The following is a 13,151-nucleotide window of genomic DNA, read 5'->3' as shown; positions in this document are numbered from 1 at the left end:
AGCCATTTTATTGTTTGATGTTTTTCTTTCTATTTTAGCAATTTAACTTATTTATATGGAAACATATCTATCATAACAAATTCTATAGTATTATAGAAATAAAGATCACAGGCATATTTTAGTTTAAGATTTTTTTTGTTTTTTTGCCTCTAATCTGTACGTGGGAAGAACAAAATGTAAATAAAACATACAGGGGTTGCTCAATTCTCCCATCTCATTTGTAACTTGAGGTTAAATACACAGATGTAGATTAAATAACTCAAGCAGAGGATTAGGTTCTCTATGAGAATTCTCTTTATGGTCAAGGATCTCCTTTCCTAATAATTGCTTTTTCCTTTTTCTTTGTTAGTGGTTCCTTTGGGTGTGGGAAATGTGAGACAAAATTAGATGTTTTTATCACGGATACAGAAGGTATGAATATTTCTGGAAGGAGAGGATTGAGAGGGGTCCTCATCAACGTTCATTACTCTTACTGTCCCATTTTATCTTCACTATTAAAATATTTGATTGGTCTCAAAGCAAGACCGTATCTCTTAAAGAACAGTTACTTTATTAAGACTGGATAAAATGTTACGTTATAAAAATTATGCCATTTGTACTTATCATAAATTGATAGGGGATGTCATGTTATTGTTTTAGAATTGACAGACATGTTATGTGCTTTTTCAATATCAAAAATTGACTTGCTCATCCCTCTGCAATAAAGATAAATTGGTGCAGGATCAAAAGTCCATCAAATTGGTTGAGTTACATTTGTCTCTTTGACAGCTACATGAGTAGAGCCTGAAAACACCAATTTCTTCTGCCGTGATACGGTTAAATATTATTCTTCCTCCCAATCCCTCACTATTGTGTTCATCAAAACTTGCTTTGTAATACAATGGTAACTTAGTTGTAACTTAAGAGAGTTCTGGCTGGTAAGTAGAATAAATTGGTACTATTGTCAATGAAAATAAGTGTGTAAGCAGTAGGATTTACAGAACGTGCATAAACAACAACGTGGGTTTTAATATTATACAGAGGAAGCTTTTTTAGTGTCCTAAATCTAAGAAGAATATTGAATATTTTGTACAAAAAAATCAATTGTATTCAATACTTCACCTTGATTATTCTCATGCTCAGGTATTTAGAGTTCAGGGAACTATTCCAAAACAAAGTCTAGCAGCAGATTTCAAACAATTATGTTACACTTATTGAGAGATCAGCAAGTGTGAGATATAGAGGAACATAACCAAATTAGACACAGGCTGGAAAACACAAGGTAATACACTTGGGGAAAACTAATCTAAAAGAAAGAGCTCAACTGGGGCTTGAAGCTGGGAGATATATAATGATATAGATGAGGCAGTGAAAATAGATAGCAAATTTGATACAAACGTAATACATGGTGACAATAAAGGCAGTGCAATTTGGAGCTACAAAAGGCGGACACATCCTACCAAGATTTAAAGATAATAGCTTTCTGTACACAGCATCTGAAGTGTTGACCTGAATTAAGTCTCAGCCAAGAGATGGAGACAAATATGTATTAAGTGCATAGCATCCAAGAAGTAGAACAATAGCTATTTAGGGCTTGACCTAGCAATGGGCAATGTGGCTGTGATGATGGGCTTTTATCAGATAGCACACACTAAATGTTTGCTTTTTTCCCCTTTCAAACATGGGATTCTCTTCCACCAACTACATTTTACCCATTTGTGGTCAGATTTGATCATAGCCTTCCTGATAATCTTTCACCTATTAACCGATACCCAGATATTCATTTTCCCTGTAGGCCTAGGAGAGACTTGAATACTTTCCAAGTAGTAAGTTAAATATTGTTTAGTAAATTAAATTTTGCTGGATATTTCGTTTATATTTTTTGCCCTAGGATTCTCACCCTGGGGATTTTATAGTGAACAACTAATTTAACAGTAGCAAAAACTGTATCTGGAAGACATCTGTTGCAATATTATCTGAAATTGCCAAATAAATTGGAAACAATTTGAATAATAAACTATGTAAAGAAAAGCTTACTAAATTTTATGGTACAATAGTATGAAAACAGATTGAAAATCTGAAGGCATACATTCATTTAAAGTGGAAAAAATAAGTGATACTAAAGTGCACATGTTTGTAGATGCCTGCTTTAGACTTTTTTTTTTGTATTATTAGATTGCATTTTTCTTGTAAATACACCTGATGTATCCCATTATAAAATGAATATATGCTTATTTTAGAACTGGGAAAATAAAACAATATATGAAAAATAATACAGAAGATCAATTCCTTACTCAGAAAACAGTGTTTACCTTCATATCTAAGAAATACTTTCTTATACGAAGTATAATTTTAATCACTTGGTATATTGCTTTGTAACCAGCTTATCATTTAGAATTTTAATTTTGATTGTACTAGTCAGAAAATGCTGTCTGAATGTATGAATTTTAGTGCTCCAACAAAATTTGTATCATGATATATGCATTTAATTCCTAAATAATTAGTTTGTTTCTAATGTTTAGATATAGAAATACTACTGTGTGAAATACTCTTCCACATAAGGTTATTTTCATATCTCTAATTAAAATTCCTGGAAATTGTGTTATTTGATAAAAGGGTATCCTTTTTTTTTCAGCTTGCTCTAGATATTATCCACTTGTTTCCTGAACATCTACATCAATTTTTATTCCACTAAGTGAATTATAAAATATTTCCTCCCTCATTTCTGACTACAGATATTGTCCCCCCCCCAAAAAAAAAACGATCAAGTTGATAGCTGGAAAATTGTATCCTATTGAACTTTTTTCTTTTTTTAAATTTAAATGCTATCATATGCTTATAACTCCATGGGTTTTATAATGTGAATACACCTGTATAACCACTATCCAGCAAGAATTAGAACATTGCTAGCATCCCAAATGTCCCTTGGTGCCATTTTCTAGTCACTACCCTGAAAACTAATGGTTACTCTGACTTCTAACTCCATTAGTTTCCATTGCTGTTGAACCTAAAGTCGTATGAAATGAAATCATACAGTGTGTTCTCGTTTGTGTCTGGCTTCTTTCACCTAGCATTGTATTTATGAAATTCATCTATGTCATTACCTGTAGCAATAGAGAATTGCTTTGTATGAAAAAATTCAGTTTATCTACTATTACTTGACACTTGTTTCTAGATTTTGTCTGTAAAGATTTGTGATACTGTGAGTATCCTCATATATATGTCATTTGATAAACATGTGTATACATTTCTGCTAGTATATATTTTAGAGTAGGATTGCTGGGCGATAGGGTACATGTATGTTTCAGATCAACTAAGTAATGCCTAACTGTTTCTCATACACAAACAGTGTATAAGAATTCCACATGTTCCATATCCTTGTCAACACATAGAATTATCTGTTGCTTTCCTTGCAGACATTTTGGCACATGTGTGATGTGACATCTTATTGTAGTTTTAACATGGATATCCTATAACTAACGAAAGTGAGCTTCTTTTCAATGTGTTCGTTGGATATTTGGATATTCTTTTGTATAATGCATTTGTTCAAACACATTTCTCTACTGGATTGCCTGCCTTTTAAAATTGATTTATAGGAATTTTTTGCATACTCTGGATATGAATCATGTCAGTTATATACATTGCAAATATCTGTCCCTTTTTATGGCTTTGCTCTTTTCTTTCTTTCTTCCTTCTTTCTTTTCTTTTCTTTTCTTTCTTTCTTTCTTTCTTTCTTTCTTTCTTTCTTTCTTTCTTTCTTTCTTTCTTTCTTTCTTTCTTTCTTCCTTCCTTCCTTCCTTCCTTCCTTCCTTCCTTTCTTTGTCCTTCTCAAGAAGTTTTAACTTACTTCTAGTACATGAAGATATTCTTTATGTTTTCTTCAAAAAATCTTGATTGTTATACTGTTCACATCAGATGTAATCCATATGTAATTTATTTGTGTGTACTGTGTGGAATACTTAAGATTTATTTAATTTTGTATGTATAGGAGGATATTGTGGTGATTACAATTTTATAGTTGGTCTAGCATCATTTACAGAAAGTTCCACCCTTTCCCTACTGCATCACAGCCTCACTCGGTAAAAAACAAACAAAAAGAAACTAAGGTGATTGTTTACATGGACCTTTTACTGTTTTATCTCTTTCATTAGCTTATTTTTCTCTCCTTGCATGAGTACTATACTGTCCTAATTCATATATCCTGGAAATTATTCTTAATACTTGGGAGCATAAATATTCAAGTTTTGTTCTTTTTCTTTAAGATTTCCTTGGTAATTGTTGTCTCTATGTATGTCGTATGAGTTTTAGAATGAGCTTAGTTGATGACTTTTACTGTTTACGTTGAGACATCAGACGTCGCTCCTATGGTTGCTGATTTGCAGTTAATATGCTCCCCCACCCCACTCCCACTGCCTGAAGAGTTTCATTTTGGTTTTGGTTTTCAGCAGTTTCACAATAACAAACTTCAAAAAAATTTTCCATTTATTTGATTACCAGAAAAGCAAGCATTTTAGAACTTCTATGATCATTTGTATACCCTTTAAGTTTTTGCTATGTAGGAATAATTCATGATGATTAAAATTTATAATAGATCCAGCAATATGTTGGAAATCTTCCATTTGTGTTTTATTTGTGCTTAAGTTTTGCCTAAGAAAAATAAATATTTGTAAAATAACTTATGCTCCATGTAAAGCTACTCAGCTATACAGGAAAATGTAAAGAAAAGAACAAAAAAATCCACAAAGCCACCATCCAGAGATAATTATCTTTAGTATTCTGTGAACATTATTCCAAGCATCCCTTTGTATATAAAAACTTAGAGAACAAAATATAGAAAGAGGTCCTAGGGCGGAATTGTGTTATCCATTAATTCCTACTGCAAAAGAAAACCAAGGACTCCACATACGTGACTCAGCATCTGTGCAGGGCTTTTGAATTCTCAAATTACTTTCAGAGCTGCCATTCTGTTTACATTTTACCATGACATGCAGAATATGCGGGGGCCTCATTATTGTCATAAAAACAGAGATGATGAAACTGAGACATGGATGACTTGGTGACTGGCTTGTGGTCACGTAACAAGACTGGGACTGATCTGGGGTCAGAGGAGAGTGTGTTGATGGGTGAATCATGCTCCTACATGGAACATGTCCTTAGAACGTGAAGAGTAACAGAATATGCCGTCCTGCAATATTTTAACTTATTGATTATTTGGAGCTATAAGCACTTGCAGAATAGTAAATGCAGGGAAAGGCCTTCTCTGTACTATCCTTACTGGCCTCAAGACAGATCCTCCAAAAGGAACTGAGTCATAATTCCTCTCCTTGGGAATTGCATCAGCAGAGTCTGAACACAGGAGCGGAGACTAGACATTTACACCACACCCAGACAAACTTTGTCACAAACTATCCTACCTTCCACCTATCCTAAGGGCCCATTCATTTTTCCTAAAAATCATTGACTTTACCAAAAGGCCTACCCCCACCCCTACTTTTCCTCTTAAACTCATACTTAATCCTGAATTCTAAGCCACCTCAAGGACATACTCATTTTTCCCTATTACCCATGTACACATAAGGATATTTGTTAATACACTTTCTGTTGTTAATGTCTTTAACTATGGTAGTCTCAGCTAATAACTCAGAAGCATAGAGGGAAAATGATTCTTCCTCCTGTATATTACCTACTCCACCTGGGTCACTAATTGAGTTACCAGCATTCAATATCCTGGCAATTACTATTACAAAATTAAAATAAAAATTAGACATCTGCATATTTAACCATTTTACTTGTATTTATATTTCATTTGTTTCATTTATTAGGTTTAGAGGGGGAGAGTAAGGGAGAAAACGCCATTGAAAAGATGTTTGTAATTATTTTCCTCATATAATTTTCTGATCTTGGGAAAAATCATCCCTGAATATGAAATGAAAGTAACACATTTCAAGTAATAGTCATTGTTATGTGATACAGCTAAAGTAATCTTATTTTGTGGTTCATTGGTATAATTTACACTATTACCTGTGCTAGTTATGAAAGACTACTCTATTTTTCAAAGAATAACTTTAATTTTAGGAAGGACTGTACTAAAGAAAAAATATTCAAGTTTACTTCATCTTAGCATACTATTTTTCAGAGATAATATGAAAGACTTTCTCCTAAAAACATTTGTCTTCCAGCAATACTTATATGTCTCACTGTTCACTAATATGCACCTAAGACACCTTTGTACTTACCTACATAGTGCATATGTTTATTAATTTACCCTTTTCAATCCCAAAATAATCTTAGACAAGCAGATGCCCATCACAGGTCATAGAAGATTGCTTTCTCCTCACTTCAAGCTTCCAAACAAAAGGAAAACACACTCTATACACATATGTGTCTCCTTATTATCCATGTTAGGGAATGAAGTGTAAATTGTAAAAGGGAAGGTGTGATTTCTAGCTGCCAACGTGAACAAAAATGAGTTTTCTTTATTCCGAAGGAATCATGATGCATTTCATTAAATGTTACTGATTTCAGAATTATTGTTGCTATTCCCTTTCAAATCTGGAGATGCCTAGTGGATATGAAATTTTTTAAGTGTTTTTAAGAATTTTAACATTTAAAGGAATACTGGGTGTAATAGCAAATTAAGCTAAAACTGGAAAACTTAAGGAACTGAAACCATTCTGATTCATGTCTATGTTAAGAAGTACTGAGGTTATTTTTGTTGAGTTTTGGCTTTTCGCCCTTCACACTTATTTAAGAAACACTTGGGGGTAAAGCATCTGTAAATATAAATTGGAATGCTTCCGGGATCATTTCTGTGACACACATTTTACATCAGTGTACTTTGCATTTAAACACAAGAAAATGTGGGCTTTTCTTCCCTGAGGTAAGCAGATGGTGCAGAAACACTGAGAGTACTTTGGAAATAAAGTATTGCTGAAAGTATCAAATTTTATATTGTAAAATAACCATATTTATACAATTTTGAATTTAAGCGATTACAGTTTTAGTGCCTTCCATTCTTCTTGTTTTAATTAACATTTTTGTCAAATTTTTTATGGTAAAAGGAAGCCTTTATAACAAATTACTTTCATATTAAATTTGGGAATTTTATAGGTTAGAGCATCCTGAAATGTAGGAGACTGAAAAGATGATCTTTTAAAATAATATTCCTCCTTAGGGACTGCTCCAGAGCTTGCAGTAGAATCTGAGAGCTGGTAGAACATAAATAATATTTATTTGAATTTGCCCCTGAAGGAAAGACCCAGTTTTGTGTGGAAGTAGCAGGAACACATGTGAGACCCAGTGGAAAAGAGCAGTGGCTACTAGAAAGTAAAAAAATAAAAAAATAAATATAAATAATAATACAGCGCCCCCCATCCCCCACCCCCAAATGCAAAGAAAAATATCAAAATATAAAGAGATAGCAGGATGGTAGAGAATGAGCGTCATCCAATCAAGATATGGTTCAGGAAACTTTAGCAAAAGAGCTGGTGGTAAGTGTTAAATAATGTTTAATTGAGAATCTGAGACTAAAATAAATGTGGGTATAAGGATGGAAGAGTTATATGTTATTTGTTGTACAATCCAAGAGAAATATTGCAAGTAAAAAATACACGAGGAGAAGAGAGAGCAGAAGTAGAAAGCAGAATTAGCTATATTTGATCATCTCTGAGATAAAAGATGAAAATTAAAGGAAATAGTTTAAAGTTGAGAAAAGATTTAGAAGCCTAAGTAAAGAAAAGAAGTCTACAAGCTCTATGTAATGACATTAGTGTGAAGGTGACACTAAAATCAAAATATTACCCTTCTTAAAATCATAAGAAATTCAAAGAAACTAAAGATATTTACAAAAAAAAAAAAAAAAGAGCAGAGAAAACAAGCCCATAGTGAAAGAACCAAAGTAAATAATACATGAAAGAACAAAACAAAACTTGAGACCAAGCATATGCATTGTATACATAAATAAATTGGCTTAACACACCTACTAAGAGAAGGATTTCAGAATGGGTCAAAAGGCAAAACCCAGCCGTATGCTTTGTACCATAAACACATCTAACAGTGATTTCAAAAGCCTAAAAATAAAGAGATGAGTCAAAGTCACCTGACAGTGAGATAAAATGAACCCAGGGCTTGTGATCTTCATATCTGACGTAGCAGAATTCATCACCAAGAGCAATAAAAAAGGTAAAGGATTATTTATAATGTGAAAAAAGCTTTATTTCAAAATGAAGATGTAAGACCTATCTGTGCACCAGATAGCATAGCGGCCACCTTAATAATAATGAAACCAAGGAGAAGCAAAGAAAAATGGAAACAAACTATGACAGAATTTTGAAATACCTCTCTTGATCTAAAATAAAACAAGTCTATAAAAGTAATGGGGCAGATGGAAGACCTAAACAGCATAATGCATGAGAAAGACTTTTACGAATATATATATACTACTGCTGTTGGGGAAGAGCAAGGTACATATATATATACACATATATACATATACACATACACCTTCTTTCAAATTCTCATGAAATATTTGTGAAAATCAATCCTATTTAATATTCTACGTACCCACATCTATGTCATGGCAAAAAGAATAGTTCAGTAAGGTCTATAGTATAGAAATCATACAAATAAAACTGCGATGGCAATGCAGTTAAAACTAGAAATTAATAACAATAAAATAAAATGATATTTTCATCTGACAATTAAAAAAAAACCTAATGTCTATTAAACATTGCTTGGGTCAAGGAAAAACACAAACCAAACTTTGAAAATTGCTAGAAAATAATTGTCATGCACTCATTTATATATAAGAACTCATGGAACAGCTAGAGCAACGCTCACAGGAAAATGTATAGGTTTGAGTAATTATATTAATAAAGATAGAAGACAAATAAACAGATTAAACATGTAATTCAAAAGTTGGGAAAAAACAAAGTAGGCAAGAGTCAGGATTTAAAATCTGAGATTAAAGAGGTTGAAAAGATAGAAATAATGAAACTAATTTTAATTTATAAAAGATGAATTTCTGAAAAATAAGCAAAATAAGAAAACCACTAATTAAAATAATCAGTAGGAAATAAGAGAACAAATACCCCCCCAAAAAAAGAGAGATAAAAGGAGATAATGACATTTGAAATAAAGCAACTGAAAAATAATCACAAAATCAATTTTATAGTTTTAGGAAAATAAATTTAAAAGCCTGAAGGAAATGGATGACACTAAGATGGTGATGACATTAAGATGGTGATGAAAGGAGATGGCAGAACACAGGAGTAAGTGCGAGTTCTCTGAGAAAATTTTATATACTGTCTACTTTCGACCTGGAGGAATGTTTCAAGTGAGAAAACATGAAAATCTTAACATCTATAACAATAAACAATCATAGCTGACTCTAAAACATTAAATAAATAAAATTCTGCGCGTATTGGGAGAGATTCCAAGAAAGAGAATTGGGAAAGAGACATCAATGAACACTTAAGCTTGAAGCCAGATACCCACTCCTGGACTTTTTAATTATGTAAGCTGTTATTTTCCATATTCATGTTGAGAAAATTTGAATTTGCTTTCTTTAAATGCAACTTAGAGTTTAGACTGATACAAGGGTTTATCTTGATAAATACAGAATCATATCTGCATCTACTATCTTCATGTATCCTGTTCACATATAGAAAAAATGAATATCATGATAATTTATAGTGACCTAAATGCTTCAATAAGAAATGTGAAAGTATCATGTACATATGTACACAGACATATATAAAACAGTTCTGGACCATTGTATTTTTTCATCCAGCTTTTCATAAAGGAGCGATTTTCAGCAGTACCATGCAATTCCCTGCAATTTCAACCTATATCTGCTCTGAATAGCTCAAAGTGTTAGAAAGTATTTCATAGCTGACATATAAAAGCAGCTAATAGTGTAAAAGGCATCTACAGACATGTGGTCAATACCCGTAGATTTTTAGAAGATATATTTCCCCAAGGTATGCCTTGTGATTTTCATGTCGTATCAAAAACTAACTCTAGATCCAATTGCTATTTCGATAGAAGTGCCTGTACAGCTAACACTAAGAAGTTAGTCCAGGGATCCTGCTAAGGAAATAGAGTTTGAAGTTTCAGCAATAAATGTTGTAAAATATGTGGCTGCCTGAGCAGGGAGGACCCAGCTGTGTACCTCAGAGCCATTCACAGTAAGCCATCTGCGTAGAGGTAGGAACAAGGACACCTGTGATGGAAACGCTCAGACACTTGCCACTTGCCACCTAAACCTACTCTTCAAGATAGAGTTAAATAGTGGGTAGTACACAAAATTTTCCTTCTCATGCCTTAAATCAATTAATTTATTTAGGCAATGGAACTGTTTTTGCTCCATTTCCCTCTCAATGACCGTTTTGCCTGCAATACTCCAGGCAATTCCAGCCCTGAATTCCTCCTGAGAATACAGTTCAGACTGAGAAATGCTGCATTGTTGGCATGTTCAGTAATGTAGAAAAATACATACCAGAGTCAGACGGCATGACTGGATCAATATATAATATGAATTTAAATTGCAGAAGATCCCAAACTTTAATATGAAGCTGCCTTTCATAAATACAAAATAGAATAGTGCACGTAAAACTCTAAGGTACCTTTGATAATCCCCCCCACCCCCCGATTACAAGGTAGTGAGGTCATTAGGTGCAGTATCTAATGAACATTGTACCCATAATAGGAAAGAATGAAAGAAAAAATGAAGAAGGGAGGAAAAAAGGCAGGCAGGCAGGCAGCAGGACAAAAGAGGAAAAAGAGGTGGAAAGAAAAGAATTTTGTAGTTCTTGAATTTCTTTCCCTTCTTTCCCTGCCTTCCTTCCTTCCTCCCTCCCTCTCTCTCTCCCTCTCCCCCCTCCTTTTCTTTCTTTCTTTCTTCTTTCTTTCTTTCTTCTCTTCTTTCTTTCTTTCTTTCTTTCTTTCTTTCTTTCTTTCTTTCTTTCTTTCTTTCTTTCTTTCTTTCTTTCTCTTCCTTCCTTTCTTCCTCTTTCTCTCTCTCTCTCTTTTTCTTTCTTTGTAATAAAATGGAGATAACAGGAGTATCCACATTCTGGAATTACTGTGAAGATTATATGAGTATCTATTCAGTACACGGCACATGTTAAATGTTTGGAAAATATCATTCAGTATTATTGTTTCCATTGTCACATCCTCATTCCTGGATGTGTGATTACAAAAAGACTTCAGATAAATCTTTCTCTGACCTCATGATTCTTTGTTCACAATACCCACCCTTCCTTCCTCCCTCCGTCTCTTTCCCTTTCTCTCTCTCCTGCTTTCTTTTTTTTTCCTGCTGGTTCATTTCTTCAATGTTGGAGTTTATTCTTTGTTTTAGCTTAAAAATAAACTAAGTGTAGTGGTTGAACAATCTCTCTTTAGACAAACATAAAACAAAATTATTTTAATTTTGAAATTAAATAAATTATTTAGAACATAAAAGCTTATAAATTAGAAAATGTTATTTTGTGGCAATAAAACTTTACTGAGTTGTTTAGTTTCTATAATATATGATTTGCATAGCATGATCTGCTGAAAGGTTTAGAGTAGAATCACTTAACTAGTAAAATTTAGGATTGTAATGAAAATTCCTTATCCACTGATTTTTATTATTTAGGTGGGGCTGCAGTGCCTTTACAGATCCTGGAAATCATAATCCCATGGAGATCTGAGTAGCCGAGTAACATTCAAACATAGGCACTGTACACTTTTTAGAAACAGTTTTTTAAAATTGTGATTCTGTGAACCCTAAAGTCAGTTTTGATGCCAGCAAGACTTCCCTTTTCAAAAGAACAAGATTTCCTGGTTTATTATTAAAGACTAAATGGTATAAATGTGAACATGTAGCTACAAAAATCATCCAATTTTATTCTTCATGTTACTGCAACCAGCTTGTCTAGGGATAAGACGTAAATTAGTGACACACAGTTCCTTTGCAATGACTGGTTGAAAGATGATATTTGTATTTGTGATTTAATCTATAAAGAATATGAGAGGTTGCATTTTGCAAAGACCTAAAAGATTATTTACTATTCGGATAACACCCTCAGTAATGCCTTTTTGCAAAGTTTCCCGGTAAATTGATGAATTGTTCATGTCAGATTTACAACGTTGTTAATGTCAAATATTTGAGTATTTGATATTGTAGAATTCTCTACAGTCCTTTGACTGTCTAAGAGAATTCTATTCTAAACTATTACACTCTAAATAAGCGACGTTCTCTGGCATGGTGAAGAGTAACAGGATATTAACCTGATTAAACATTTATAAGCACATGACTGTTTTCTTACTCTATAGAGTCATCTTCCCTGAGCAACCAAGCTGTAACAACTACCTTGTGCAGAAAAATTCTCTGATGTTCCTAATAGAGTATATCTCTACACTTGAAAATGTCATTATTACCCATCCATCAGCCCTAGCGAAGTTATGAAACTTCATTTCACTAGAGGCCCTGACATTACATTGTTCACTGTTTGTTCTGCTTGTCAGCACTTTATGTCACTAATGGACAGGCAGTCGAATCCAAAATCTCAATTTTTTTCTTAATGGAGATATTTTTTTCCCGTTCAATCATCTGCTCATGTGGTTCATAATATGCCTGAGGGTACACAGCCAAATCTAGGTAATAAGGTCGGCTGAGCTTGAATGAAGAATGGTATTGGCTGATAGGGCTAATTTCTGTGCCCCTGAAAATGCATTTTTCTGTTATATGTATACTGTGCAGTTAATAAAAACAAAATAATCTGGAAGTGTGATCATGTATTTTAATTTCTGTTAATTTATGCTAAGTAGCTATAAAAGCGAAATTATGAATTTATTTTGTGCAAAGAATGTGGATACAATTGAAGGAGAGTCATGTTGTACTGCAAGTAAATAGATATTTAGAAGGATAAAAATCTCCAAAACTCCTGCTATAAAGACAAGTGATATATAATAAAATCTTTCTTAAATTTATTTTAACATTTGAACTATTTTATGGCAAAGTAACCTTTGTATTATAGTTTAAGAAATCAAGAGTGAGCATCACGCGCGCACACACACACACACATACTCATGAGATATTCCATATAAGCGCTTGAATATTATTTTGATTTTACATAACTAAAGTTCCTTGTCCATTCATATTTTCATTCAAGACTAATTCTCAAGTG

Source organism: Hippopotamus amphibius, chromosome 6 (assembly GCF_030028045.1).
Source record: "Hippopotamus amphibius kiboko isolate mHipAmp2 chromosome 6, mHipAmp2.hap2, whole genome shotgun sequence".
Lineage (NCBI taxonomy): Eukaryota > Metazoa > Chordata > Mammalia > Artiodactyla > Hippopotamidae > Hippopotamus > Hippopotamus amphibius.
The sequence above is the reverse complement of the archived record's forward strand: the minus strand, read 5'-3'. Positions refer to the sequence as shown.